The sequence below is a fragment of the Hesperophylax consimilis genome, chromosome 16 (assembly GCF_061612785.1).
Source record: "Hesperophylax consimilis isolate HC1 chromosome 16, BYU_Hcon_1.0, whole genome shotgun sequence".
NCBI lineage: Eukaryota > Metazoa > Arthropoda > Insecta > Trichoptera > Limnephilidae > Hesperophylax > Hesperophylax consimilis.
In genome coordinates, this window is record NC_142851.1 from 5950480 (window position 1) to 5977649 (window position 27170).

Genomic DNA, 27170 nt, shown 5'->3' on the forward strand with positions numbered 1-27170 from the left:
TTTAGCAATGAGTCAAATGGAATCACTTAACTTTGTGCAAAAAAATAACAACTATGTCAAAGTACACGGTATACGGAAAAAATAAGTATTGATGGTTAAAATCCTCTTAAAAACGTAATGGTAGGCTATTTCCTAATAAAATATTGGTATTTGAAATTTAGATATGGGACAATGTACAATGCTTGAGTAAAGGATGGTATATAAAAGCAGAGACAAACAGGGAAAACTTAAGAAAATAGAAATGAAATAAAATAAAAGTGTCAAGTTAAGTCAAGACCTTGCTAAAAATAAAGTGATACAAAATATCCTCAATTGCCGAGTGAGCGACAAAAAACATTCTGACTTATACCAAAAAAATCAAGGTCTTGAGGTGAGTTGACCATTCTACATATTCTGGATAATGGTGAATTATAAGCATAATTAGTCGACTGTTGATTGAGGAAGAGCAGTTCTTTATTTCTGAGTCTACGAGAAGGTATATAGAATATATCGCTTATCCTGATAAATATAGTGACAAATGTGAAAATATTAGAATTTTTATCAACAAATTTTCTGACATCCTCATAAAACATTCGTATTTTACTGATATTATATTAGGAACTACGTCAATTCATACTTTAAAGGCCTGCAGCCCAGTTTTTAACAAGAATACGAATAATTAGATTTTTAATAAATTAGTAATATTTAATATGGTATCCCAGAGATGGCAAGAGAAGTAGAGGACGTCAACACATGAGATGGGAAGACGACCTAAAACTCACGGCTGGACATCAATGGAGAAGAGTAGCGCGTGACAGGTCCCAATGGAAATTGTTAGAGGAGGCCTATGCCAAGAGGCAAACTGAGCTTCGGGATATATTATAACAAACAAAATATTTCTAATATTAATGTACCTAACAGAAGTTCAGAATAAAAGGCTTATTATTATTATATTATTATTATTAATATTTTATATCAGTTTTATCAAGTTTTCTCCGTGTACATTATAAAATATTGTGTTCTATCATAAAGTCATTTTTTAAAATTATAAAATATGCATAGATCGAAAAAATAGATATTATATGCCATGGAAATATGTTCACTATCGCCGATTTACGTTTAAACTGCACAATCAATGTAGTGGAGTTATATACTCAATAAGACACATCAATGGGTGGAGCCAATAAAACTAATGCGTTTGGTGTCCAGGTAGAAACAAAGACATGTTTCTGTGCGCTGATGCGTGGGTGCTTTTTGCAAGTATGGATGAACAATTTTGGCGACACTTTTGTGGCGGTTTCATACCAATAATGGTTCATGGGCTATTTCCTTGGATCAATCATGGATGATGGGTGGATGAATCTATGAATGAATTGATGGATCGATAGATCGATGGATGGTCGGATGAATGGATGGACCGATGGATCCAGGGATGGATGTATTGACTGATGATAGATGGATGGATAGACTGATGATGGCTGGATGGATAGAATTATGGACGGATGGATATGGATGGATGGTCGGATGGATGGATGGACTGATGGATCTATGGATGGGGGATCAATGGATAGTTTAGTGATGGATGGATGGATAGAATGATAGACGGATGGATATGGATGGATGGATGGATTTACTGATGATGGATGGATGGATAGAATTATGAACGGATGGATATGGATGGTCGGATGAATGGATGGATTGATGGATCCTTGGATGGATGGATTAACTGATGATGGATGGATGGCTAGACTGTTGATGGATGGATGTATAGAATGATGGACGGATGGATAAGGATGGTCGGATGGATGGATGGATTGATGGATCCATGGATGAGTGGATCAATGGATAGATTAACGATCGATGGATGGATAGACTGACAGACTGGATGGGTGGATGGATGGATGGATGGATGCACCGATAATAATATGTAATAATAGTGTTTTAATATCTTCTTTTTTTATAACATAGAAATAATGACATCTTTCGAAGGATCTCTCGTACTGGGGAATAATCAATCATGGATCCATAGACGTGTGGATGGTTATACCGATGTATGAATGTATAGATGGATGGATGTATGGATGGATGGATGGATGGATGGATGAATGGATGGATGTATAGATGTATAGATGGATGGATCGATAAATGGATAGACGAATGGATGGATAGATAGATGGATGTATAGATGGATGGTTCGATAAATGGATAGACGAATGGATGGATGGATGGATAGTGGATAGACTGATGAATGGATCGATGAAATATTTAAAAAAATATATGTTTATTGTAAACCACATAAGAATCCCAAATGCTCTCAACCATTTGGTGTCTAGAGTATGGCATCCCCAATTGGGAATGTTGTGAGGCCGAAGGTAGTAGGGACGGGAAAGATATAGAGAAGAGGAAGGTGGGGAATTACCTGGCTATTCAGATCTGGTCACCAAAGCTATTTCAAGCAATGTTTCAATTCTGAATGGTGATTTTACGCCAGGGCGTTACTGAGAGTATCTTCCACTCTGGATGGTTGTGAGGATGGTTAGACCAATGGATGGATGGGTGGATCCATCCATCCATTCATTCATCAATGCAAGGGTCTAACCATCCATCAAGGATGCATCCATCCTATCATAAATCCAACAATCCAACATCTGAACATGATATTATTTTAGGTACTATAATAATAAACTGTTTAGGTACTATTTCTGATTCCCATACATGTTACGCTACTGCCAACATGAAAGTCGGAACTATTTCATTTGAACCTGACCCGACCGCATCCATAAACACACATTTTACTGGTCACATGTTTCCTCTTTGAGAAACATTCTTCCTACGTACTAATACTACCCAAATATAGCTTAAAATACACGCATGATCAATCAAAACAACAGATAAATAATAAATACACTATCAATCATCGCAATTGATTCGTGGGATTGAACCTAATAATTAATTTATCGTTTGTGTTAATTATTTTTTAGAACCCATATCATCATTATTCTTCAATCAAGGACGTTTAATTATAAAGTTTTGGCATATTGGGTGACAGGTGTTTTGCTTTCCGAAGGCTTTTTCATTTTGAGCTCAATAATCAGGTTTGTAAGCCTTTTGTAAATTGGTCTGCATCCCAAAGCATGGCTCTGTCATTGTGAAATTGTTTGTCCCAACTATGGCCACCCAACCCAGACAATGGCATCTCCAATTGGGGTATATTATGAGGCTGAAGGTAGTGGGTACAGGAATGAAATGGGGAAGAGGAAGTTGGGAAAGTGTCCGGCTATTCATATGTGATCACCAAACACGGCCAAAGCCATTTTAAGAAAGTTTCAATTCTGAATGGTGGTCTTATACTAGGGCGATACTGAGAGTATCTTAAACCCCCACTCAATTTCAGGTTCATTCATTACAATGCGAGTTGCATGTCTACTCTGTCGGATTCATTTAGAGACAAATCAACTATTGTGAAACGGTCACGCTGCACAGTGGGCTGAAAATCGCCTTTCATAGACATAGAGACTTGAGTTTTCAAGGGTATTTTTTTTGGCTAGAAATGGATTCTGCTGATCATTACTATGCTTTAAAATTCGTACGAAGCAATTGCGTGTACAAATGAAGGAGTTATCATTTTTTTAAGAAAAATTTGTATGGCACTGACATTAAAAATGAGGCTATCTCTGGAATCACAAGGTTGGCCATTCTATCCTTACACACAGATATACTACTATTTTGTATTTTTTGACATACTTCGTATTGTGGTGCAACTTGTGATTATTTTTTTTTAAATCCTCAAGTTGAAAAAAAACCTTTTTTATGTTGATGATTCATTTTAATGCTTAAATGCTTTTAGGCTTGCAGTGTAAATAAAATATTGTAAACTAGATAAAGCATACTCATATGTAAATCATTTAAGCATTTAAATGTCTCATCAACATAAAAAAAGTTTTTTTTGTCTCTATGTCTATAAAAGGCGATTTTCAGCCCACTGTGCGCTGCCTCAGCGCCCCTTGCAAGTTGGTTTGTTCCCCTTTCTATGTTTGGCTAGTCTATTAATTTGAATGTCTATGGTTAGGAGTTATGCTATTAATTTCAAAGTAATGGATCATTTTTTAAACAACTTTTTCGTAATATTTTGCAATGTAGAGATGTAGATCGATAGTTTGATATTCAATAACTGCAGCAGACTGATACAAAAATTTTGTCGGCTCGTGTAAGGGCTGTAAAAATGAGCTTTTTGACGTTATTTATCTGCCTTTTCATCATTCTGTTTTCTATTCAAACATGGTTTAGTTTTACAAACAGACCGGCAAAAACAATAAATTACTAATTTGAATAATGTGAGAAGAAAGATGAGACCTTTCAAACCCACGAGCCGGCAATGTGTTGGTTTAAAATTAACTGGAATTATAATATGATTTATTTGTAGGCGCGTGAGATATGTATTATGTAACTGTATACATTTGAATGGAAGGAAGATAATAATTATAAATAGTTCTTCTATATATGTTCCCCTTACGGCGTTATAATATCATGGATGCCGCCAGTCAACGCAGTGGAACGTGACTTAACTGTTGTTTTGTTACTATTTTTTATTATTATTTAAAATTTTGGGCATCATGCCTCTTTTACTTAAATAAATAAATTAAATAACTGTTCATGTAGTTTGACTATTATATATTATTATTGCATTGTACGTTGTTACATATTTTTATCAACATTATTACTAGTAGTTCTGTTATTTAGTAAATCAAACCAAATTTTCATCTGAAATCATACATTTGTATTTAATTAAAAATCATATATTTTATGTAACATTTTTTTTTAAATATTTCAAATAAGGAAAAATAAAATTTGTCTAAAGAAAAGTCACTATTTCAATTACAATTCTATTTCATACTTTCTTCAGGCAGGTAGGTACCATATAATTGAAAAACGTTCAAATAAACACGAAACATTAGAAAAAAGAATCTTATTTAACTATTAAAGCGGCCACCATCTTGAAAAGGAAACGAAACATACAAATAATTTACATAGAGGTTCGCCTCTAGTTATCGTGGATTCAATCCTCTGCAAGTTTCGTCATTGCAAAAGAAAGTAATTTCAGCTTCTTATAAGCAGAAATAATTTATTTATTGTTAGGTTACTCGTAAACGGAAAAGTTTCTCTTTTTATTTTTTAATTAATTTAATAATATTATTTCCCAATACATCGTCGCTGGAACGGGAAGATGGTAGATCTCTATTCGATCAGAATCCATTTACAAATGTCCAACTCTCCTTTAAGAAGTTTTTAATCAAATTCGAAATTTACATTTCTTATGTGAGTACTATACACAACATTAAAAACCGGTTTTAGGAGAAAGAAGAAGACAAATAAATAGTTATTCAAGGTTCCATATATTATGGTGGAAACGACTTTATAAGCTACAAAAAAAATCAGACTCCAAAAGCTGTACATTTTTCGTAGTTGATCATTCTCATATTTCCTAAAGAAAAAACACGAAACGAACTAAAAAAGTTACTTTAACACTAAACATTAAAGTAATTATGTCGTATACATATAGATCAATGAAGGTATCCACTCGACTTCTACGATCAGCGGTTTGTTCTTGCCCAGAGGCGGAAGAGAGGTAAAAATTTCTAATTTACATAATTTCTAGTCATTTTCTGTCTTACCTTGTTACATCTTAACCATTGTTATCGCCCCATAACGAACTAATCTAAATAAACATATCTGACCAATGAAATGGTTTGTAAAACACTAGGTGGAGCCCTTTGACCTCTGGTAGTTAGTCATTGGACGTTAGAACGTAGGTATTCGACAGATTTTAACCATTACCATCTGTTAAGATTTGTTTGGGCTTGATGAAGTCTTCAATAACAGACGCATGTTTTTTTTTGTTTTTACTGCATAAAACTGCATTTCACTTTATTTAATGTTACAAAGAGTTAAATTATTCCCGACCCGGACAAAACACCTTTACTAATGGCCGGTAGACCATAATGACTGCTTGTTACTATTTTATAGGAGAGATGAAGTAAAAAATCCAGTCGGCGAGGCTTTTTATAATCTAACCAAGTAACACACTTTGACAAGCTAATTGTAAACAATTGATAAAGCAAAATATCTGTTTTATCTGTTAGCCCTAGTTTTACCTCTGACCGCTAGATGCTAGGCAGGAGCCTGTAAAGTAACTGGTGGTGAACTTTGCTAATGGTTCGTACATTTTTAACAAGCGTAGCGATTAACTTTAACCATCACCACCTCTACCTAGCGATTAACTTTAACTATAGTTGGTTTAAAATCAGTTGGGGCCCGGTTGGGAGCAGTTGGGAATAAAATCACCATTCTTATCAAGCGATTAACTTTAACAATCATCATCTTTAACTAGCAATAAGCTTTAACCATCACCTCCTTTAACTACTGATTAACTTTAACCACAACCGTCTTTCTATCGATAAACTTTTACCTTCACGCCTTTAAATATTTATTTGGAGTAAAAAGTTGAATTGCATTTTGAATGTGAAAGAAACATTTGTTTATGTATTACGTATATTTTCTGGATATACAAAAAAAAAATAAACCTAGGCATATCTATACATTGTATACTAGTGGTACAAGCAGGAAACTGGTGAATCTAGATAAAATTTAAAATCGATTTTGAGGAATAACTTTTTTTGATTTGTGCTCGATACTCGTGCTTAAATCGATTTCGAGGTTGAATTTTTTTAGGATAAATTTGAAAATAACACTCGATCGCAATAGGGTTTATGAGCTATTTAATGTGTTTTTTGGATGCGTTGAAGGGTAGATCCGGCTTCACAAGTTCTTTAGCTCTTTAGTTGTTGAAAAATTTAAAAAAAGCAATCGAAAAAAAAGGGTTTTTTGGGTTCTTTGTGTGAGATTCACCAGTTTCCCACTTGTACTATTACTCTCCGGACACCGTGTATAGGAACCTTGATCCATCTGAGGCTTTATCCAGGGTAACATCACCATTCGGGAACCATTTTTGGATATCCAATACCTCTGCCATTGGCCACCCCAAGTGGTTCGCTACGTTTGGTGATTTAGCAGGGGTTCCCGGGTTCATCAGGTGTGATGTGTTCAGGATGCGCCTGCCCGCCAGCTGCGTGATGTGCCAGATCGGGAGAGGCTGATTTGGGGAGATCCTTTGACCTCTCCAACTGGTCTTTCGACCTATCGCCTTGCGCCGCAGTGGGATGGATATTCATTCATTCATATTCATATTTGTACACAGTTGACACTTGTCACATGAGAACGGGTCGCTTCTATGATTCGTTCTTAAGTTCAACAGCTCGGCTGTGGAACGAACTGCCGGCCTCTGTGTTTCCTCCCTCCTACAACATGGGACTCTTCAAGACCCATGTTCACTCCTTCCTCTCCACAAAAAGACCCTCCACACAGCATCCCCAAAGATGACATAGGCCCTGGGGGAAATTATTTTCTTCAGGGCCTCCTGTGTGGAGTAAAATATAATACGTCCGTCACTCTTGGACACACTGAGCCCCAGATTCCTACCAACCCCTCATACCTTTTTCCTTCTCAGAACACCTTATTCCTTTCCTTAAAAAGACCCCCCACACAGCATCCCCAAAGTTAGTAATTTCCTCAGGGCCTTCTGTGTGGATTTTAATGTAAGCAAAAGCGCAATGGTGGCCTTCATAGGCTTTAATTATTTAATTTTTAATTATTTTTTTTCTATCGTTAAAGCATCACATTTCTCAAAAGATCTATGTCGTTCTATAACCAATGACGTATTTTGTGTATTTCAATGGTGTTTTTTTTTTCGTTTAAATGAAATATATTTTTGCTTTAATTGATCTATTTTTTGCGTAATTTTTTCTTTCTTAATTTCTTGGTCGTGCGTGTATCATTTGTTAAGGTACCAAAGTCAGATTATTACGTCGTTTAGAAAACAAAGTATTTGATGAAACACCTGGCTCGTTTTAAACAAATGAGTATGAAACAGAGAATTCAATAACGTTGCCTATTATGATTAAAGTAATTTTAGCTAGTTGAATAAAAATAATAATTATACAAGTCAATCGTGACTTACAATATTTTTGGTTAAAGTAACTCCGCTTTTGGATGATTGCCGCGGATACGAGAAGTTGAGTGGATTAGTTTATAGTAAATTTTTGTTCCAAGTGTACTCCCAACAACGATGATGTTTCTTTTGGAATGAAGTTTGGAAGGAATGAGTTTGAGGGGAATGGTACAGAGAAAGAGTCACGATTTTTTTCAAATTGAATTTCGGGAAACGTATTTATAATATCTTCATAAATAATCTTAATTTACAAGCTTCATCAAGTAGGTTCCTTACTGCTGAGGATCCTTAACTCCTCGAGGTTCTGCGCCGCGTGCAGAGAACAGACACCGTCGAACCGGACGCCAGTGATACTAGGTCACTCCAGCGCATTGGTTACCTTCCTCTGCTTCTACTGCCAAATACTTTGCCAGTGACTATGATTTTCTCCAAGTTGGAGTCTTCAGTTTGGCGAGCAACGTGTTCAAAGCATTAAAGATGTTATACTATGGTTTTAGGCTGTGCCACTATTATAAGAAAAGGTATGATAAAGTTCTGGGGTTAATCATACAATGATACTCAGAGATTGATTACTTAGTTTATTGTTAACCGAGCACAGAAATGATGGATTCTAGTTGCGAGCTGGGACTTGAGAGAGAGAGATGAAACTAATACACGGGCTTTTATATTTCTATAATTCTCGCTCTGTAACGAGTCAAACACCTTTATTGTCCCATAAAAGACTGTTGTGTGTCTATTGTGGATGTATATCTCTTCCAAAATGGAAACATCTGTGCGTGATTGTCCATGGAATCCTGAGCATTTTTCTCCAGCACCACATTTTGAGTGTATCGATCCGGTTTCTTTCGCTGGCTTCAAGTGTACATGTTTGCCGACCTTAATTGGGAAAATCAGCGCCCGTTTAGAGCATTTTTACGAGTAGTTTACGAGTATCGCGTATTTGAATTACGCAGGTACCTACTACTGTTAAACTAAGGACATGTTGTTTCACTGATTTTTAACAATTCATCAAATTTCAAAGTTGATAATCAAGTTCCGTTTAGGTTCTTCTCAAGTTCTTTTCTTATTTAATTTTTGTGAAACAATCAGTCAATAAGTATATAATAACAGAACTTGAAAATCAACCTTGAAATTTGATGAATTCTTCAAATTCTGTGAAACAACCCATCCTTTGATGATTTTGTTCAATATAACCTTACCATATTCAAAATTATCAAGTTAAACAGTAATAGCTATGTTTTTGATCTCAATAGGGTTTGATCCTCAATGTTAACTTATTAATTTATTACCCGTGAAACCTGTGATAGACCCACACACAAAATTACAAACTATTGAATTGATTGGCGAATTGCGGGTAGTTACAAATCAGTTTACACATACAAGGTTTTCTGGGGGTAAAGTCCACTAAATTCTTGGGGGTGATTCTACATGATTTAAGTAAGAACTAGTAAAGAAAAATGAGTTTTTTCGAAATTCCAACTTTTTGGTAGTTTTTAGGATAAAAAGTTGAATTGCGTGAATGGGAAAATAAATATTCTTCTATGGAAAAAAGGACATCACAGAACGTAAGTGAGCCCAGCTGAATTTTCGTATTAAGAATAAACCAATATAATAAAACTGAATCGCTGATTCAGTTTTAATTCATTATTTATATATTTTTATTATTTTATTAACTGTTTTTTTACCTCACTTCCAAATGTACAAATTTTTAAATGTATTACTTACATATATACATATATACATCATAACATTTTTATTATTTATTACACTTTCTTTCGATTAATATGCCTCCTAGAATCCAGCTTGTGCAGACATCAGTTGATGCACATTTTATAGTTTCTGGCAGCGCATTCTGATATTGCATTCAGTTGTATAGGAAACTGTTTAGTGTATTGGCTTTGTCCTTTTTTTCATTGTAAGTTCTTGGCTTATGTCTTTGAATGTCCCTGTTGTACCTACACAATTTTATTTGAAAAGAATTTTGGTAATAGGTTTTTTATTATTTTATGTATAAATATCATCGCGTTCAAAGTCAGCATCTGTTCACTGTTAGCCAAATAATATGTTAGTTACTTTTTAAAATCTATTTCGCCTAAGTGTTTTTCGCATTGTTCTATTTTGTAGAATTTGCAACATAATTTTTTCTCTGTCGTTATATAAGAAAATAATCGTTTTGCAATAGTTAAAATGTGTGACATTATCTTGTGCGATATTACGAAAACCCATCCTCCGCAGTATCTACTACCTCCGAGTATATTCGATTATTGTCATGGCTCTATAACGGTGGCATTCTATAAACTACTTTTATTGTTAACTGAACAAGTTTATTACGTCTTTTTATCAAGACTATTTTAATATCTACTTTCCAGATCAGTTTGGAATAAATTTCTTAATACTAAACGCTTAATATTATTATCGATTTTGATAATCAGTTACCCATTTCCAAACCACGTTTCTCGAATTCTTAAGCGCTTCGTTGGTTTTATTGTGAAGAATTTAAAACAATACCTATTCAAAATTAAAATACACCATTTAAGTACAGTGATAACTCGTATAACGATATTACGAAGTAAATTGGGTGTTTTAATTGTTGAGTGTTCAGATTTAGAAAAAGAAACATGGAAATATAAAATTTTAGGATCTATTAAATTAATTTGATGAAATTGATATTTAGAGAGAAAAATATAGTGATATGGAAAGTACCTAATCTTTATTGCAGTGGTATTTATCTAAATAATTATAACTAACTGTATAACTGGCCCGCTCATTTGGAATAAACTTCCCTTAGCTCTTACTAATCTCCAGAATTTGGCTGAATTCAAACGGACTTTAAAAACAAAGTTATTGAAAAAAACCTACCATTCATAAATCTTAACTTCATTTCAATGTTTTATAATAAGCCATATTCTCAAACTGTCTCCAACTCAAAATGTCTACTGAGAATATTCTCGTTTCTGAGCATAAACTGTCTCCTGTTTTATATTTTGTTTTAGTTGTAATGTTCTTGTTTTGTCCTGTGCTATAGTAGCACTATTATTGTTATTATTTGTTTTGTCATCGCTTTGTATAAACCGTACATTTAGTGTTTAATTATTAGATCTGTATTAGGTAAGGCGCATTGTACGAATAATTTTAAGAACGTGACAACCGTTTTTATGTTTGCTGTAGTAAATCACACTTGAAGTTAAATGACTGCTCTGTATAAATGCTATGTTAGCCAAAAATCTGTATATTCTTGGTTTACCTTATATTGTAGGTAATAGGCATTAAAATCGCTTGACAAACGGAGTCTAGAAACGTTCGATTTTAAGCAAAAAATTGGTTTTTGTTTATTTTGTAAATAATTTTATAAGAAAGCAAAAAAGTTAATTAAGAGAAACTGTCACAGATAATCTTACCTATAATATTGTTTTTTTTTTAAGTTTCCATTACGCGTTCATACATTTCTATTGAAAAAATGTTTTCTTTAGTATTTTATATTTATATTTTTTATTGAGTAATTTATTTTCTTATTTGTATTCTACTCAAGCGAAGCGATTAGTATAACCTTCAATTTATGTAAAGCATATTTTTTGGTATTCATAATGTTCACCAATTCGTTATAAAGATTAATCAAAATAGTGATTTAGCATTAAGCTTCGCCTTAAGTGCAACGCAATGTCCCCGCAAAAGTAAGCACAGAAGGTGTAACGCCTCCCAGTTTACATTAGACCAGACTTCTTCCGTGATTATTTTCTTAATTCTTTATATTCACACATCAGCAAATTATCACTTATCATAGGTTTGAATGTCCATAAAATTAACTTGTTCGAATTAAAGTTAATTTTAAAGAAAAGCACCAAGTGTTTGTGGATTCCAGTTAGCACACCATACAACGGAATTCATACAAAATGCTCATTTCTAGCACCCACCATTTTTTCTAATACATTAAATTTCAAATTTAATATATTTGGACTTTTCTCTTTTTATGAATTGTACACACAACGACACAACATACACACACACACACACCATGCTTACACAAAACCATGAAAGTTCTAATAATTTTCAAACAAAGTAACCCACAAAATACATACTTCCAAATAATTCTAGGCCTTAAAGTCAAACAAAGCTATCTACAAATAAACATGCGATAATTCGAGGGCTTGATGTCAAACAACGTTATTTACAAAAGTTATACAAATAATTAATTAATTAGTATTGGCATATTTCGAGGGCCTCCGTGGTCGAGGGGTAAGGCTCTCGACTAGGAAGCCGGAAGTCGAGGATTCAAATCCCAGCGTGCGCAAGTAAATTTTATTTGATTAATTTGTGTGATTTCCCAATTTATCATTTTGTATTTTTTTGTAGATAACGTTGTTTGACTTTAAGCCCTTGAATTGTACTGATTTATTTTGCGGTTATTATGATTTGAAGTGATTTGTGTGTCGTCTTTAGTGGATTCTGTTTATAAATTAAACGAAGTACTACTGTATCTATGATTGCGGATGAATGGGTAATTAGTAATTAGTACGTACTTGCTTTATATCTAAAGGAGAAATCTGTCACGAACTGCGGATTGTGGATAACTATCGGGAGATTGGAAACATTATTTATTGGGTACCTATTTAATTATTTTCATGGAGTTCTTCGTGCATGGCCATATTTAGTTTATCTGTCATACTACATAATGTTAGATATTATAATACAATAAAACCATAGACATTAATAAACCAAGTAGGCGGGATGACCGTATCCTATTCGGTGATTTATCAATAAATGAATCTTACATAATACAGGCAACTCTCATTGTAATATCACAATCAGTCCTCGTAAATAAAATCTAATAATCTTAGTCCTTTTTACAATGCCGCGCAAATTGCTGGCATATTTTTATCAACACAAATTCCAAATCGGGTTTAGGGCTTTTGAAAATGTAATATTTTGCTACATTATTTAGTTAGACTATTTTGTATATGTCCACCACCTCATTTATTTATATGCATCGCTATGCCAGGCGGCACGTTTATAACGGGGCGAGGAACCTTTTCGCCGAATGTTGGTAGTATATATAGGTACTTTGATTTTAGAGGCGGGGGGGGAGGGAATTAATCAAAAATTTTATTTTAATTGAATTTGATTTTATGGGTTACCTGACATGAATCTTTCGAATAAAAAAATGAAAAATGCGTGACCAAACGTCGTGGTCATAAATGAGTCTAATACTAAAAATTACTGCACTCGGAACGCGAGAATGGTTTCCCTTGAGTTGCGTCTACGGACGAGTCCGCAAATCGAATTTTGAGTTGCGTTCAAAACACAACACTGGTTGAAATTTAAGGGTAGCTCTACATAAGAGTTCACGAGCTTAAACAATCGTTACACGCGGAACAAGCAAATGGTTTTCTTCGTAATTTTGCAGCATATGGTGTGAGACTAGAATTTGAACTCCACTCGGAACATGCGAATGGTTTCCTTCGAAATATGTAAGCAGATGAATCCGCAACTGGAATTCGTAAGACACAACTGCTTTCTTTGTGTCAGTCCCCAGCTTTGATTAAAACTACACCCAGCACATGAAAATGGTTTCCTCCGATTTTTGCAGCACACAGTTCGCATCTTGGATTTTATAACTGCACTTCAAATTCGTGAATGGTTTCCTTCTTAAATGCGTTTGCAGATAAATCCACAACTGTAACTGTAATTTTTAAGCGGGTCGCACATAAAGTACTCGCGGGCCACCACACTGAAAAAAATGAGTTAGCTAAAGTGTTAAGCTAATTGAAGTTGTGTAACCATCGCCTAAAGTTCAGCTACTTTACCTAAAATACTTTATGTGCAGATACCGTCGTTGTTTAGTAAAATGTGCTTGAGCTATTACTACTAAACTTTAATAATAGCACACTAAAAGCATACTTACCTAAACAAAATAATCGGTTTGGTTAATCAAGCTAAAGTAATTTACTAAACCTATTTCACTTTAGTAACTTAAGTTTATGTGTTACTTCCCAAAGTATTTAGCTAAATTTAACTAAACATCTAGTTTGGTTAAATGTTTTGTTCATATAGCAAAACTGAGGTTGGAATATCTAAATTTGGTATTTTTACATAACAATTAGTTGCTTTGCACAAACTTAGGCAAAGTGTAACAAAACTTTAGTTAAAATCTCCCGAACTTTGGTAGATCTGTTTATCGCGCAGGTGTTCATTTACGACGCAGTTATCAGAACGCCACAGTTCGAACCATACGTGAATTGACGTTCGTTGCGCGCGTTGCGAATTTATTTTTGAATTGAATTGAATTTATGTTAACCGCTGTTCCTAGTTCCTAGTGATAATGGCAGACAAAACCGTGGAGGATTATTTAATTTCTTGGAATCTGGAGGCTTACATAGAAACATTTAAAGGTGAGTTTTCTTTTTTCATTTTTTTATTGATTTAGAATTTAGATCATGGAACTATGATATTATATATTATGATAATATCCATTGATTTAGAAACTGGCACCTTCATTATTCCATGACTCAAGTACCTACGCAATAGATTTAGAAGATTTGTATTTATTATGTACCTAGTTTGAAGAGTGCGTGTTGACGCTACAACCAAGATTGTGTCAGGAGTCATGACACAAGTTACAGAGAGTGGTATATAAAAAAAATAATAATTGGATCACTTGTATAGCGCCGTTTTTGTGCAAAATCACCTCAAGGGCGCCTTTATTTCTTTGTTTGTTTCCGCCAGTATTATTTTGTATTGAACGAATGTTGTTTGAAACTGTAGTATTTTCTAAGTTACAATTTTACCCTAGCCAGAAACTAGATCCAACCAAACTAGCTTTGAAATCGTATATATTATATTTTAATAAATGTGTATTGCAAATTATTAATTCGGACATAACATTTTGAACATTGAATTCTGTTGTTTTTTTTTTGGGAGGGATATTTTTTTTTAAATTCTACAGGGTGACCACCCATTGTTAATGTTTACATTTGAAATTTTCATATAAATGAAATAATTTCATTATTAAAACTATTTTATCTCCGCTTGATTCATGATACAGGGTGTTCGGTATCTGCTGTTGTATAAATATACATTTTTTTAATGAATAATTTTCATTCCTTTGAAAAATAAATTTTTATTTTCTTGTTTTGAATTTTTTTGTATTATCTCGTCGTTTTTTTTCTTTATTTCAGACTCAAGCCATAGACTCGAAAACACTCCTGATAATATCTCAAGATGATATTAAAGAATTGATTCCGACTGTAGGGCACCGGGCACTGCCTACAGCAAACATTAATGCGCTCAAGGATGTTATTAATCCACCTGTCATAAGTGTAAGTTTTTAAAAGCAGTAATGATGACATATTGTTTACCTAGGCCTTTTTTGGCTAACCATTTGGAAATAGTTGTACCGGACGCGATTTTGATACAAAAATAATAGTATTTAAAATAATAATTCCTGTAATTAATGAATAAATCGACTGCCGGGGGGATCAAGCAATTCCAAAGGGATAAAAACAAAGCTTGACCCCTTCACCCTTTCTTTCCCCTTTGTGTACATACCCGCTTTTTGTTTCAGATTGAAGATATACCTTCAACTTCCAAACAAACAACGCCCATATATTATCAACACGATGACTTCCTTGTAAATGACATTTCCTTGTTGGAAAATAAAAACAAATCACAAAGAATAACGCAAGAAGCTTTTGAAGAGCAAATTTCGAATGTAAGTTAAATAATTTTAGTAAGTTTCAGATACCTAAGTAACTTAGGTTAATTGTTTTATACATTCCGATATATGTATTTTAGTAGTGGCAGCGTAGAATAGCCATCCTGTGACTGATATTATGATGATTATAGAAGTGGTTATTAGTTATGTAATCAATATGCAATTTAATTTTGTTTTCCAGGACTTACGCAATCATCTCCTATCAATCAATGAACGGCAAGCACTTTTAATGCAGTTTGAGTCAAAGGGTCTGTTGGACAATTCTGCCAGACTGTGCAGTACTATTATAAGTAAGGAATTGCAGGGTAATCCAGATAGATCCATTACAAGCAAGAGATTTTATGAATTTGCTTTTCAAATCACCAAAGTCTTTAATAAAGAAAGCGCAGCTGTATATTTCACCCCATATGTGTGTTTTGGGCCTACCCAAAAAATTGCTGCTAAAGGTAAATTACTAGACACATACAGGCAGCGCCGAAAAGAATTTGCCAAATCAGGACACAAACATCTTTTACTATATTTAAAAAAAAATTATAATAAAAAATGATAATATAAATGTGTGTATGATCAAACGTGTTTTCTTTTTTGAGGCTTTGCTGGTAGCTGGAAACAATATTTTGAGAGACGATTCTTAACAAAATAACTTTTATATGAATGAGGTTTTTAATAAGTACTTTCTAGTCTTACAAAACATAATATTTATTTATTTAGGTTTCATCTCTCAAAAGGGTTGTAATAAACTACCTGCAACTCAAAGTATTTAACCCATGATTCTGAATTATGGGTATAATCCTTCGAGTTGATGGTGGTTACATTTACACCCTGTATTGTTTTCAGCTAAACTGCAAAGCTGCACTTCCTATTTAATTTAGATAATCTAACCAAAAAGCTAAGCTACAGTACCTAAAGCTAGCTAGCAGTAGAGAGCTAAAACACCTATATCGGTAGGGCTATTCCAACCGAAGTTTAGTTAATCAACCTAACCATTTTGTAATATTAACTAAATAATAAGGTTACTACATCTAAACAGTTCAGTTTTTCTAACCGAACACTACAAAATGGTTTAGGTATATAATTTTTAGTTTAGGTAACACAACTAAACACAAAGCTGTCTCAGCCGATTAGTTTAGCTAGAATACCTGAATCGTTAAGCTGTCATAAATACAGTTTAGGTAACACAACTAAACACAAAGCTGTCTCAGCCGATTAGTTTAGCTAGAATACCTGAATCGTTAAGCTGTCATAAATACAGTTTAGGTAACACAACTAAACACAAAGCTGTCTCAACCGATTAGTTTAGCTAGAATATCTGAATCGTTAAGCTGTCATAAATACAGTTTAGGTAACACAACTAAACACAAAGCTGTCTCAACCGATTAGTTTAGCTAGAATATCTTAATCGTTAAGCTGTCATAAATACAGTTTAGGTAACACAACTAAACACAGAAAGCTGTCTCAACCGATTAGTTTAGCTAGAATATCTGAATCGTTAAGCTGTCATAAATAAACTGCTGTTTAGCAAACAGTAGCTAAAAGTTCGACAGTCACCACAGCAACTAAACTGTTTAGTAGATAATTACTGAAAATTTGGTAAATCGTATCTAAACATTTCTTTCAGTGCAGAAAGTCTCGCTGGCCGCAGGTTCTCCACCGATCATTCAGATCCTGCGCAGAAAAGTCCCACAGTGGACTGTGCTATAAACCGTTGCCATGCTTTAGCGAAGTTTACTGATCTGTAAAGGGTCTTGTTACTTCAATGTGCGCTCTTCGGCGGTGATATCGTAGTTTATTCAAAGCATTCTCAAACCACCCTGGTGCCAAAATTATGGTCACGCGGTATGCCGCCAGGTCGTCGAAACCGATACCCAGATGTCATGTTAGGGCATATCTACCAATTTGGACGTCCATTAATATAACCCAAAAAATACAATAATAATGTAACTATGTTCTTATACCACGTATTAGAGAGATTTAAGTAAAAAAAGCGTATGATTGATCCTTTTAATTTATTACCTTAATCAAAACGCTACCCAAGCTTCATAAATAATATTTTATACTAACTTACTAGATAATATAGTATCATCGGCCTATGAGCTACTTGGTCGACGCAAAGTATAAAGTACAGCAATTTGTCTCTGGGCCAGAAATAAAAAATGTTTTTCAGAACAACAAAAGCCCAATCCCAAAATTTTTGAACCGAGTTATGTGCGATTAAATTTTTTTTTTTTTATATGATTTTATAATGTATAAGTTTGCGAATGCTATAATTGAGCATAGTTACTAAATAATGTCGAAAATATCCCCAAATAACAGAAACCAAGCGAGTTAGGCTTTTGTTGTTTTGGGAAAAATAGCAAAAATGTCACATACCCTATAATGACCAACAACAGCCCATTTGACTTTGGCCCGTGTTGCACTATCAATGACATGAATAATTATTTATACATGTGATAATACGTAATAATAGTGAATTCAATAATATAAAAATAGTGGTATAGTAATCATGAAGTCAAATTTGCTGTTAAAATTATAAAGAACCCGGAAGAATAGCTTTATGCTAACCTTAATTATTATTATTATTAATGAGGTATGTTATTATAGACTTCTTGTAACTATATTCCGTGCAGTTGAACAGTTGAACTGCGTGCAATCTCGTACAACCAAGTACCTAAATCCTGATGTTGTTTTTGCAATAAAATGCTGGTTGGGATTTTGTTGTATTTATAGTAAAAGAGCTGGTCACAAATATGTGCTTATTTATTTTTTTATTTTTTTATTCCTCTGCCTGAAGAGTGAGTATTTTGAAGTTTGAACTACTGAAAATGTTTCTCCAAATAATAATAATTTAGGGAAACATAATACTGAAAATAAAGCTAATTAAGTAAGTAATTTCAGCAGAATATAAAACAACAAAAAGTACAGATTGTCGTTCGTTCAAGTAAAACAATCCTGAATTTAGAATCTACTAGAATCAATAAGAACTTGATAGCCCTACGAACTAATAGTTTCCCTGAATTTACTAATCAAAAGAAGCAAAATAATTGGCAAATACACGGGGATTGAATTTCAAATTACAAATTAAAGCAAAATTTCTAATTAATTATCCTGAAAATATTTGTAATTAAGAAACCCAACTAAAATGCTGGTTTAATCATTATTAATTAATTCAAATTATTACCTATTAATTAAATCAACTTCTTCCCTTTCGTTACATATCTCCATTTCTGCTCTTGCTTCCGTCTCTTTCACTGTATTAGAGAATATATTGATATGGCATTTACAAAATTATAACTTATATTTCTATATATAATATTTTAATTAAAATTTATATGTAGTGATAATATTTATTAATTTCTTATTTAACTGTTGACATGAAAAGCCACGACTGTGTCCAAAATAAGTTCTCCTTTGATTCAATATATTTATATATAATGCATGGTGTAAGGGAGTTTGACTTAATTGATATAATAACAGTTTTTATTCTTGTTGTTATTATTGTTATTGTTGTTGTTATTTTTGTTATTTTTCTGATTTTTGTTACTGTTGTTATTGTTTTTTTTTTTTTTTAACTTCCGATTTTCTTGTCCGGGCTAAATCTTCCCCATAGGAAAAACTAAACCCTTCCACACACTTTTCCACAAATGATCATCTAGTCAATCAACATTGTGTAAGTGCATTATATAAGCAAAATAAATACAAAACAATACAAGAACAACACGTCAACTCACCAGAGATCAAATGGGAAAATAATTCACCGACTCCAGATATTTTCATATCAGAGAACTTATAACAGGGCCTATAAATCCTACTGATCCCTCAACTTGAATATTTAAAAAATCTTTTGTTATCCTACATTTATTCAAAATGACCGACTTTTGCATCTTTATAAATAAATTTTTTGATAGATGTAATTTATATTGTTGTTATTATTGTTTGTGTTGTTATTCTTGCTATTGTTGTTATTGTTGTTATTGTTAGTATTGCTGTTATTTTTGCTTTTTTTGTTATTGTTTTTAATCTTGTTATCGTTTCTACTGTTGTTATTACGTTATTGTTGCTATAGTTACTAGTGTTGCTATTTTTGAAATTGATGTTACTGTTTTTATTGTTGTTTTGTTATTTCTGTATAGTTTAGCCACGTAGATACGTGAAGTTTTAACACATTTTATAATTCCTTTTCAAGATAAACTTGATTTGAACATGTAAATAATTTCACTAAATAACGTACTGGTTACTATTTTATACATTCAGAGTGTTTTTATTTACAGTAAAAAACCACAAATCTCAAAATGAATTTTTAATTAACACGTTTGCTATAAACCCAAACACCGAAATTACCTTATCTTTTTATGTTTCATCCTAACTGGTTTCAAGTTGAGGATTGCAGAACTGAAGAAGTATTCAACATCACGATGAAAATTTATCTATAACTACTAAGAATACCACATCTTTTAAAAAAAAAATAGATTAGGGGTTTTTATTTATTATGCACACAGCGGACAGATAGTTAACTTTAAAAAGTTATAAAGAAATAAAAAAGAATGAATACCAACCGTTCAATAACGGTGTACAAAATGTGTAATAATAAAACAATTAGTACATAAAAACAACAACAACAAAAAATCAGGAGACAATGAAGTTATGGTCAAGAGTGAAGTCAAGTGAAAACAAGAGATTCAAGAAATTTTGTGAAGTTCTGGCAGCTTATCGCTTAATATTATGTCCGGAATCGCTATATATTTTGTTCTTTGGAGAGCAATATGGAAAGAGGAACTAGACGGTGATTGAAATTGATTTGGATTTTGTACAAGAAGGAAGATTCCACATGGTTATCAGTCACGACGTTCATTTAATATAAATTTGAAATATTCTGTGTGTATATGCAGTATGGACAACCATTTACAATCGGTAAGCAGTATCGACAATCTTTTGCAATCGGTATGCGGTGTGGACAATCATTTACAATCGGTATGCAGCAAAGAGTATGGATACTAGTTCCTTGGTATGCAGTATGGACAATCTTTTGCAATCGGTATTCAGTGTGGACAACCATTTACAATCGGTATGCAATATATACAATCTTTTGCAATCGGTATGGAGTGTGGACAACCATTTACAATCTGTATGCAATATAGACAATCTTTTGCAATCGGTATGCAGTATGGACAATCTTTTGCAATCGGTATTCGGTGTGGACAATCATTTACAATCGGTATGCAGTATGGACAATCTTTTGCAATCGGTATGCAGTGTGGACGACTTTTGAGTGTTATTCATTAAAACAATAATTGTTGCATTAATTATTTGCTGTTTGAGGGAACTATAACTTTATACACGAATAATGTTGAATATTGAATAAAATAATAAAAATAGCACTTGACTGCGGTATTTAATGGATATTTGCGATACATTAATACACGTTTTTCATGTGAACTAATTTCTTTTCAAATACTAAAATGTATAGACGCATAGGAGGCGAGAGTCCATGTAATATTCTTATATACCTTAAAATAGCGAAATGGTCTACACATTTTACTTTGAAGCCAGAGGCTGCGGATTCAATTCTCATTTTAGCCCAAAAATATACTGACAAATCTAGGCGTATGTAAGACCTCGCTTTCCAATTTTCTACCTACATGGTAAAAAACTTTATTTAAAAACTTAAATTTTTAAGCTTTCCTAAAAACATATTATTTTTAAGATAATCTCTATTCAGTACAGTTGAAAAGTAATTCCTCGGATAGAAAAGTATTCTCCGAAAATTATTTAAAAAAAAACAGCTCTGGTTGGTTACTTAAAAGGTGTGAACAGTGTTTCTTTAAAAAAAGATTAAATAAGACGTATTATTTAATATTTTTACAACAGTTGCTTACGCATATCGATTTGGATCATTTATCAAATTATCATATTATTTCCCGTTTAAATCGTCTTCCCTAATCTTATTTTTCTTCTTTTTCACACATTCGAAAAAGTTTTTCTATCACTGATTTTACTTCTATTTCATAGACTTCAGTAGCTCATAGATCAACTTCATTAAGTCCCCTAATGACCAATCGTTTTAATTTAATATGCAAAGTTGACATCATACGTGATAAGTTTAACGACTCTGATACCGCCAAACCTGAAGATGATGTACGGAATGTACGCAGTGAATAAGTCATCACCATATTGGATGGATAGACCTACTACTGTAAAAAAATATTTTTGATTGAATAAAGTTAGCTATTTTTTACAGTTTTTGTTGGCTTTGAAGAAATGGGACATTTCAAACTCAATCACATTTACATCAAATGCATGACAATTAACGAACAGTGCAATGTTTAATTTTTGACATGTGAATGGTTTCCGTTAAAGGTCGATTCTCGGCCCATTTCGTCATTTAATCATATTGTCATCAACTGTCAATTGTATCGGTCATATTTGTATGATTGTCAGCCGATCATAATGTAATAACGGGCCAGTCAAAATTCAAAATGGCGCTGATCTACATTTAAATATGCGTCAAATAGTTTATTAGATCTTATGTTAATCCATCCATGGTTGACCAAATAACTATGTTTATTAGATCTTATGTTAATCCATCCATAGTTGACCAAATAACTTTGTTTATTAGATCTTATGTTAATCCACCCATAGTTGACAAAATAACTATGTTTATTAGATCTTATGTTAATCCATCCATAGTTGACCAAATAACTTTCTTTATTAGATCTTATGTTAATCCACCCATAGTTGACAAAATAACTATGTTTATTAGATCTTATGTAAATCCATCCATAGTTGACCAAATAACTTTCTTTATTAGATCTTATGTTAATCCACCCATAGTTGACAAAATAACTATGTTTATTAGATCTTATGTTAATCCATCCATAGTTGACCAAATAAATTTCTTTATTAGATCTTATGTTAATCCACTTATAGTTGACCAAAGAAATATATTTATTGCCAACCATATTTTGGAAAAAAATCATGTAAATAATTGGATAACATGTTTATATACTAATAAAATGGGTTAAAAATTAGATAACATGGAAATTTATAAATTAAACATTAATATTATTTATAACAAATATTTTCTTTTAAATAAACTTTTTGCTATGTACATAAAAATGCAATAATTATCTGTTTATAATAATTCAATTTATTTTTATTTTTAAGAAAGATTAACATTCCCGGGTTTATGAATAACCTGACAATATTTGATAAATTCCTACTTCCAATGTTGCTTGTGTTGTGGTGGAGGACTTAATAGCCAGCCGAGGAATTAAACACACTACGAATGGGTGGGACCCAAACGCGATGTCAACTCAACCACCGACCGGTCAGTAATTTTCTATATATTTAAAAAAATAATAATAGCCAATTAATCACCGTTTATTGAAATATTGTCTATTAATTAACAGCTACTTAATTGTCTACACTTGTTTGACTAATTTCAAATTTATTAATTTTCACTATACGTTTATCCTGACAAATAAACCACTGGCTTTGAAACATGTCGATCCCTTTTGATTATATGGTGGTGTTTACGAAGTATTACAATCAGCAATTTACGAATATTACAATCAGTTTACGAATATTACAATCAGCATTCAGTTCAAAGAATTGCACCAAAAATCATTCGATTATCGACAAATAAATTGCTCGGCAATTTTCATCAAATATTTTCTGCGTAGGCATACCAAATGCAAGGGCGGTGCAATCTAGTCCGCCACCTGCCAAATATGTGATTAGATCTTAATCAACTCTTTCGGTAAATATAGGTTTGGCTGAATCAAAACCTAAGTGTAAAGATTCATGGGTCCTTATCCGGCGAGATCGGATAAGAGGAATGGATGGTAGGCGAGGAGGTGTGTGGGAGAAATGGGAGGAACCGATACCCACTTGATACAGTTGCATGTCGAGGTGGAGTTTACTCTTGCTTCTTACTGCCGCCCTGTTATTAGAAGTTTCAACTCCTATCGTTTTTGGAGAGAAATCGTTTGGTTCGAGATCGGGGTTTGCACCCAGTGACGCGGTGATCAAAGATCGTATCGACATTTTGAAACCAAATGTGTTTTTGTTCATAAAATATAGTCATGGTCGTCGTGAGACGTTTAGTGAAAAAAATCACCTCAAGGGCGCTTTACATTTTGTTAAAGTCAGTAGCCCCTTTTAAACAGATATGTTTTGTTTTCTTTTAAAGATTTCAAAGACAGTCTCCGGCGTCAAACCAAATGGATGGTCAATAATGGACAGTTAAATCGTCACATCAGTTAGACAGTAACTAACTTCACTTTACCTTGTTCTGAGTTGTGTGTCAAAGTATTCAAAGAAGAGTTCTGTTTTTGAGGTTTAATCTTCTGTAAATCATTTTAGTTTAACATATTTTAAAGAAAAATATTTAAATAGGATGTACCATTTTAGGAGATACCTAAAAATGCAGATATAACCATATACAATCCAGCTAGGGCATAATAATTCATTGCATAAGGTTCTAACTACATTTAGCTAATACCATTCCAAGATAGGGCCACGTTCTAATTAAATATTTCCCTTATTAAAATATGTTAAACTAAAATACTCAAACAGTACTGATCAAAAACCTCAAAATCAAAATATTGGTAAGGTGAAGTTAGAATTCTATCCAACTAAAGTGACGAATTACGCTGCGCGTTGAAAATTATCAACTGTGAGATACAAATAAAATTTCAATTGCAAAAAGTTCAAACTGATATTAGTACCTTATAAATAAATGGAATCTTTAAAAACTTGAAGTTAGATCTTTTTCATACAAGTATCTACGGAAATAGAACATCGATGGCTTTGAAATTTATGTTGGTTATGGAAATGAACCAAAGAAAAGGTTTTGTATTAAAATGAAGTTTTTAAAACCTTAGCCAATTGAGGTGAGGTGACGAAATGTAGATCAGCAAGCTTTATAGCGATTCTTTGCGTTGCGTCCTCATATCATCTGTATTCTGTGATCTGAGGTTGGGTTCATAACCTCATTATTTGTCCTTTTAAATTCAGACCAAGACGTGACCATTTTTTTCGCAGACCATCTCAACAGGTTTTTTGTTTTGTTTCAGAAAACAGATCTATAAGACGGAAAGAAAATATTTGATTAAAAAGAATGAACAAAATCACAACACAAAATTGATTACTGTGTGAAGGCATTAAAATTTAGGTAAAATTTCGATCGCGCTGGCCTCGCTTATTATGAATATTTTTTAGATAAAACCTTTAGATTCACCTTAATTACTGTACGACACAACTTTTTGCATTCGGGGCGGTGGAAAATATTGCAATAAAAATTTCAATTACGTAAAATTAAAATTAGCTTTCGTTTTGTGAAACGAGACCGTCCATTTTCAAACTTTATTGTCAAATGTCATTTTGTTTTGTTGGTATTTCTGTTACTATAGGACGAAACGAACGGCTAGAAGTGGATAGAGACATAATCGCGCGGGTGTTTTTTTAATGTTAAAAAATTCCGTCAAATTAGTATTTACCTAATATGCATGCATTGTGTGCGTTGTGATTGAAATTTATTAGCTGGATTTTATTTTTTTACGTTCAAATTTTATTTAAGTTAACTATTTCTGCGATGTTGAGTGGCTACGCTAAGTTTGTAAAACAAAAGAAAGTGCCCCCTTTATAGCGCCTGCTCGCGTCAAGGCAAGAAAAACATCCCAGTTTTCAAGTAGTTTAGCGGCTACGCTAGGTTTGTGTAACATGGTATATATATATATGTAGCCGCTAAACTATTTGAAAACTGGGATGTTTTTCTTGCCTTGACGCGAGCAGGCGGTATAAAAGGGACACTTTCTTTTGAATCACAAACCATGTTACACAAACCTAGCGTAGCCGCTAAACTAATTGAAAACTGGGATGTTTTTCTTGCCTTGACGCGAGCAGGCGGTATAAAGGGGGCATTTTATTTTTCATCATAAACCATGTTACACAAACTTAGCGTAGCCGCTCAACATCGCAGAAATAGTTAACTTAAATAAAATTTGAACGTAAAAAAATAAAATCCAGCTAATAAATTTCAATCACAACGCACACAATGCATGCATATTAGGTAAATACTAATTTGACGGAATTTTTTAACATTAAAAAAAACGCCCGCGCGATTATGTCTCTAGCCACTTCTAGCCGTTCTTCGTCCTATAGTAATAGAAATACCAACAAAACAAAATGACATTTGACAATAAAGTTTGAAAATGGACGGTCTCGTTTTACAAAACGAAAGCTAATTTTAATTTTACGTAATTGAAATTTTTATTGCAATATTTTCCACCGCCCCGAATGCAAAAAGTTGTGTCGTACAGTAATCAAGGTGAATCTAAAGGTTTTATCTAAAAAATATTCATAATAAGCGAGGCCAGCGCGATCGAAATTTTACCAAAATTTATAGCTTAATTACCAGTGAAATACAAAATGTACCTACCTACACAGAAGGCATATTTAAAGAAAGGTGTAAAAAATATAAACGTATGTCTTAAATATTACAAATAAGCAATTTGTAAATAAAAATGTATGTTTACTCGGAGAAAAACGACTGGTGCTAATTTATCAAGAACCTCTTCAAAACATTGGCATTTCCAAGTAAAAACGGGATTGCAGGCCTTACGAATGAATAAACAGGTTTCCTGATAAACTTTTGGTCCATTACGAATATTTTTATCATGATGTAGGAACGCATGTTCTTGAAAATCCGAATATTTTTGCATTTCAGCGAAAAATCTTTTTATTGTTGTTTTCTTTGCATATTATCAAAAAATGAAAATTCTTCGTATATTATCAAAGCAAATCGAACTACCATTCTAAAATTTATTGTTTGTAATAAATATATTGTTATTGAGAAATGGTTTTATTTGAACATCTCCGCCACTGGATTATTTTTTCGTATTTGGCCGTTGGCGAAATAGTCCAGTAACGTTCATCATCCAGTTGTTTGACGTCTTTATTCACGACTTGAAAATTGTTTTCCGTGACGGCCCTGGAAATAATAAATAAAATTTACATACTGCACCTACGTTTGGCTCTAAGGGACGAACCGATCCGATCGCGACCCGTGGGTGCATTTCGTAGACGTAGTAAAAGTGGATGCCTTTAGATCATGGTTTATCAGTGCTGTCCAGCTAGTTTCCGATGCTATCCGGAAACCCAAAAAAATATATACACAGCGTAACAGCACATACCCGAAGGATTTTAACCAGCTGGTTCCTGAGCATATTTGGAGTAAAAAATGTACATTTTTAATAAAAAACTAACAATAAATTCTATCACACTTTTTAATATTTTTTTTATTGGTGCCCTTTTTTACTCATTTAAAGTACGCTCTAGCGTGTTTAAATCGCACTTTATGGAACGCGCGTTTTTTAAAGTTACCATGGCAACATCAACAAATCAACAAAAGGTGAAGTC

General features: G+C 33.1%; 1 long non-coding RNA gene across 1 annotated transcript; it reads left to right on the forward strand.

Moving 5' to 3' along the window:
- Nucleotides 1-13786: 13786 nt before the first annotated feature.
- LOC149416593 (uncharacterized) lies at nucleotides 13787-16935 on the forward strand. Its single transcript, XR_016303431.1, has 4 exons — nucleotides 13787-14430; nucleotides 15217-15357; nucleotides 15603-15749; nucleotides 15934-16935. It is a non-coding gene; the product is annotated as an uncharacterized LOC149416593 (long non-coding RNA).
- The last annotated feature ends 10235 nt before the right edge of the window (nucleotides 16936-27170 follow it).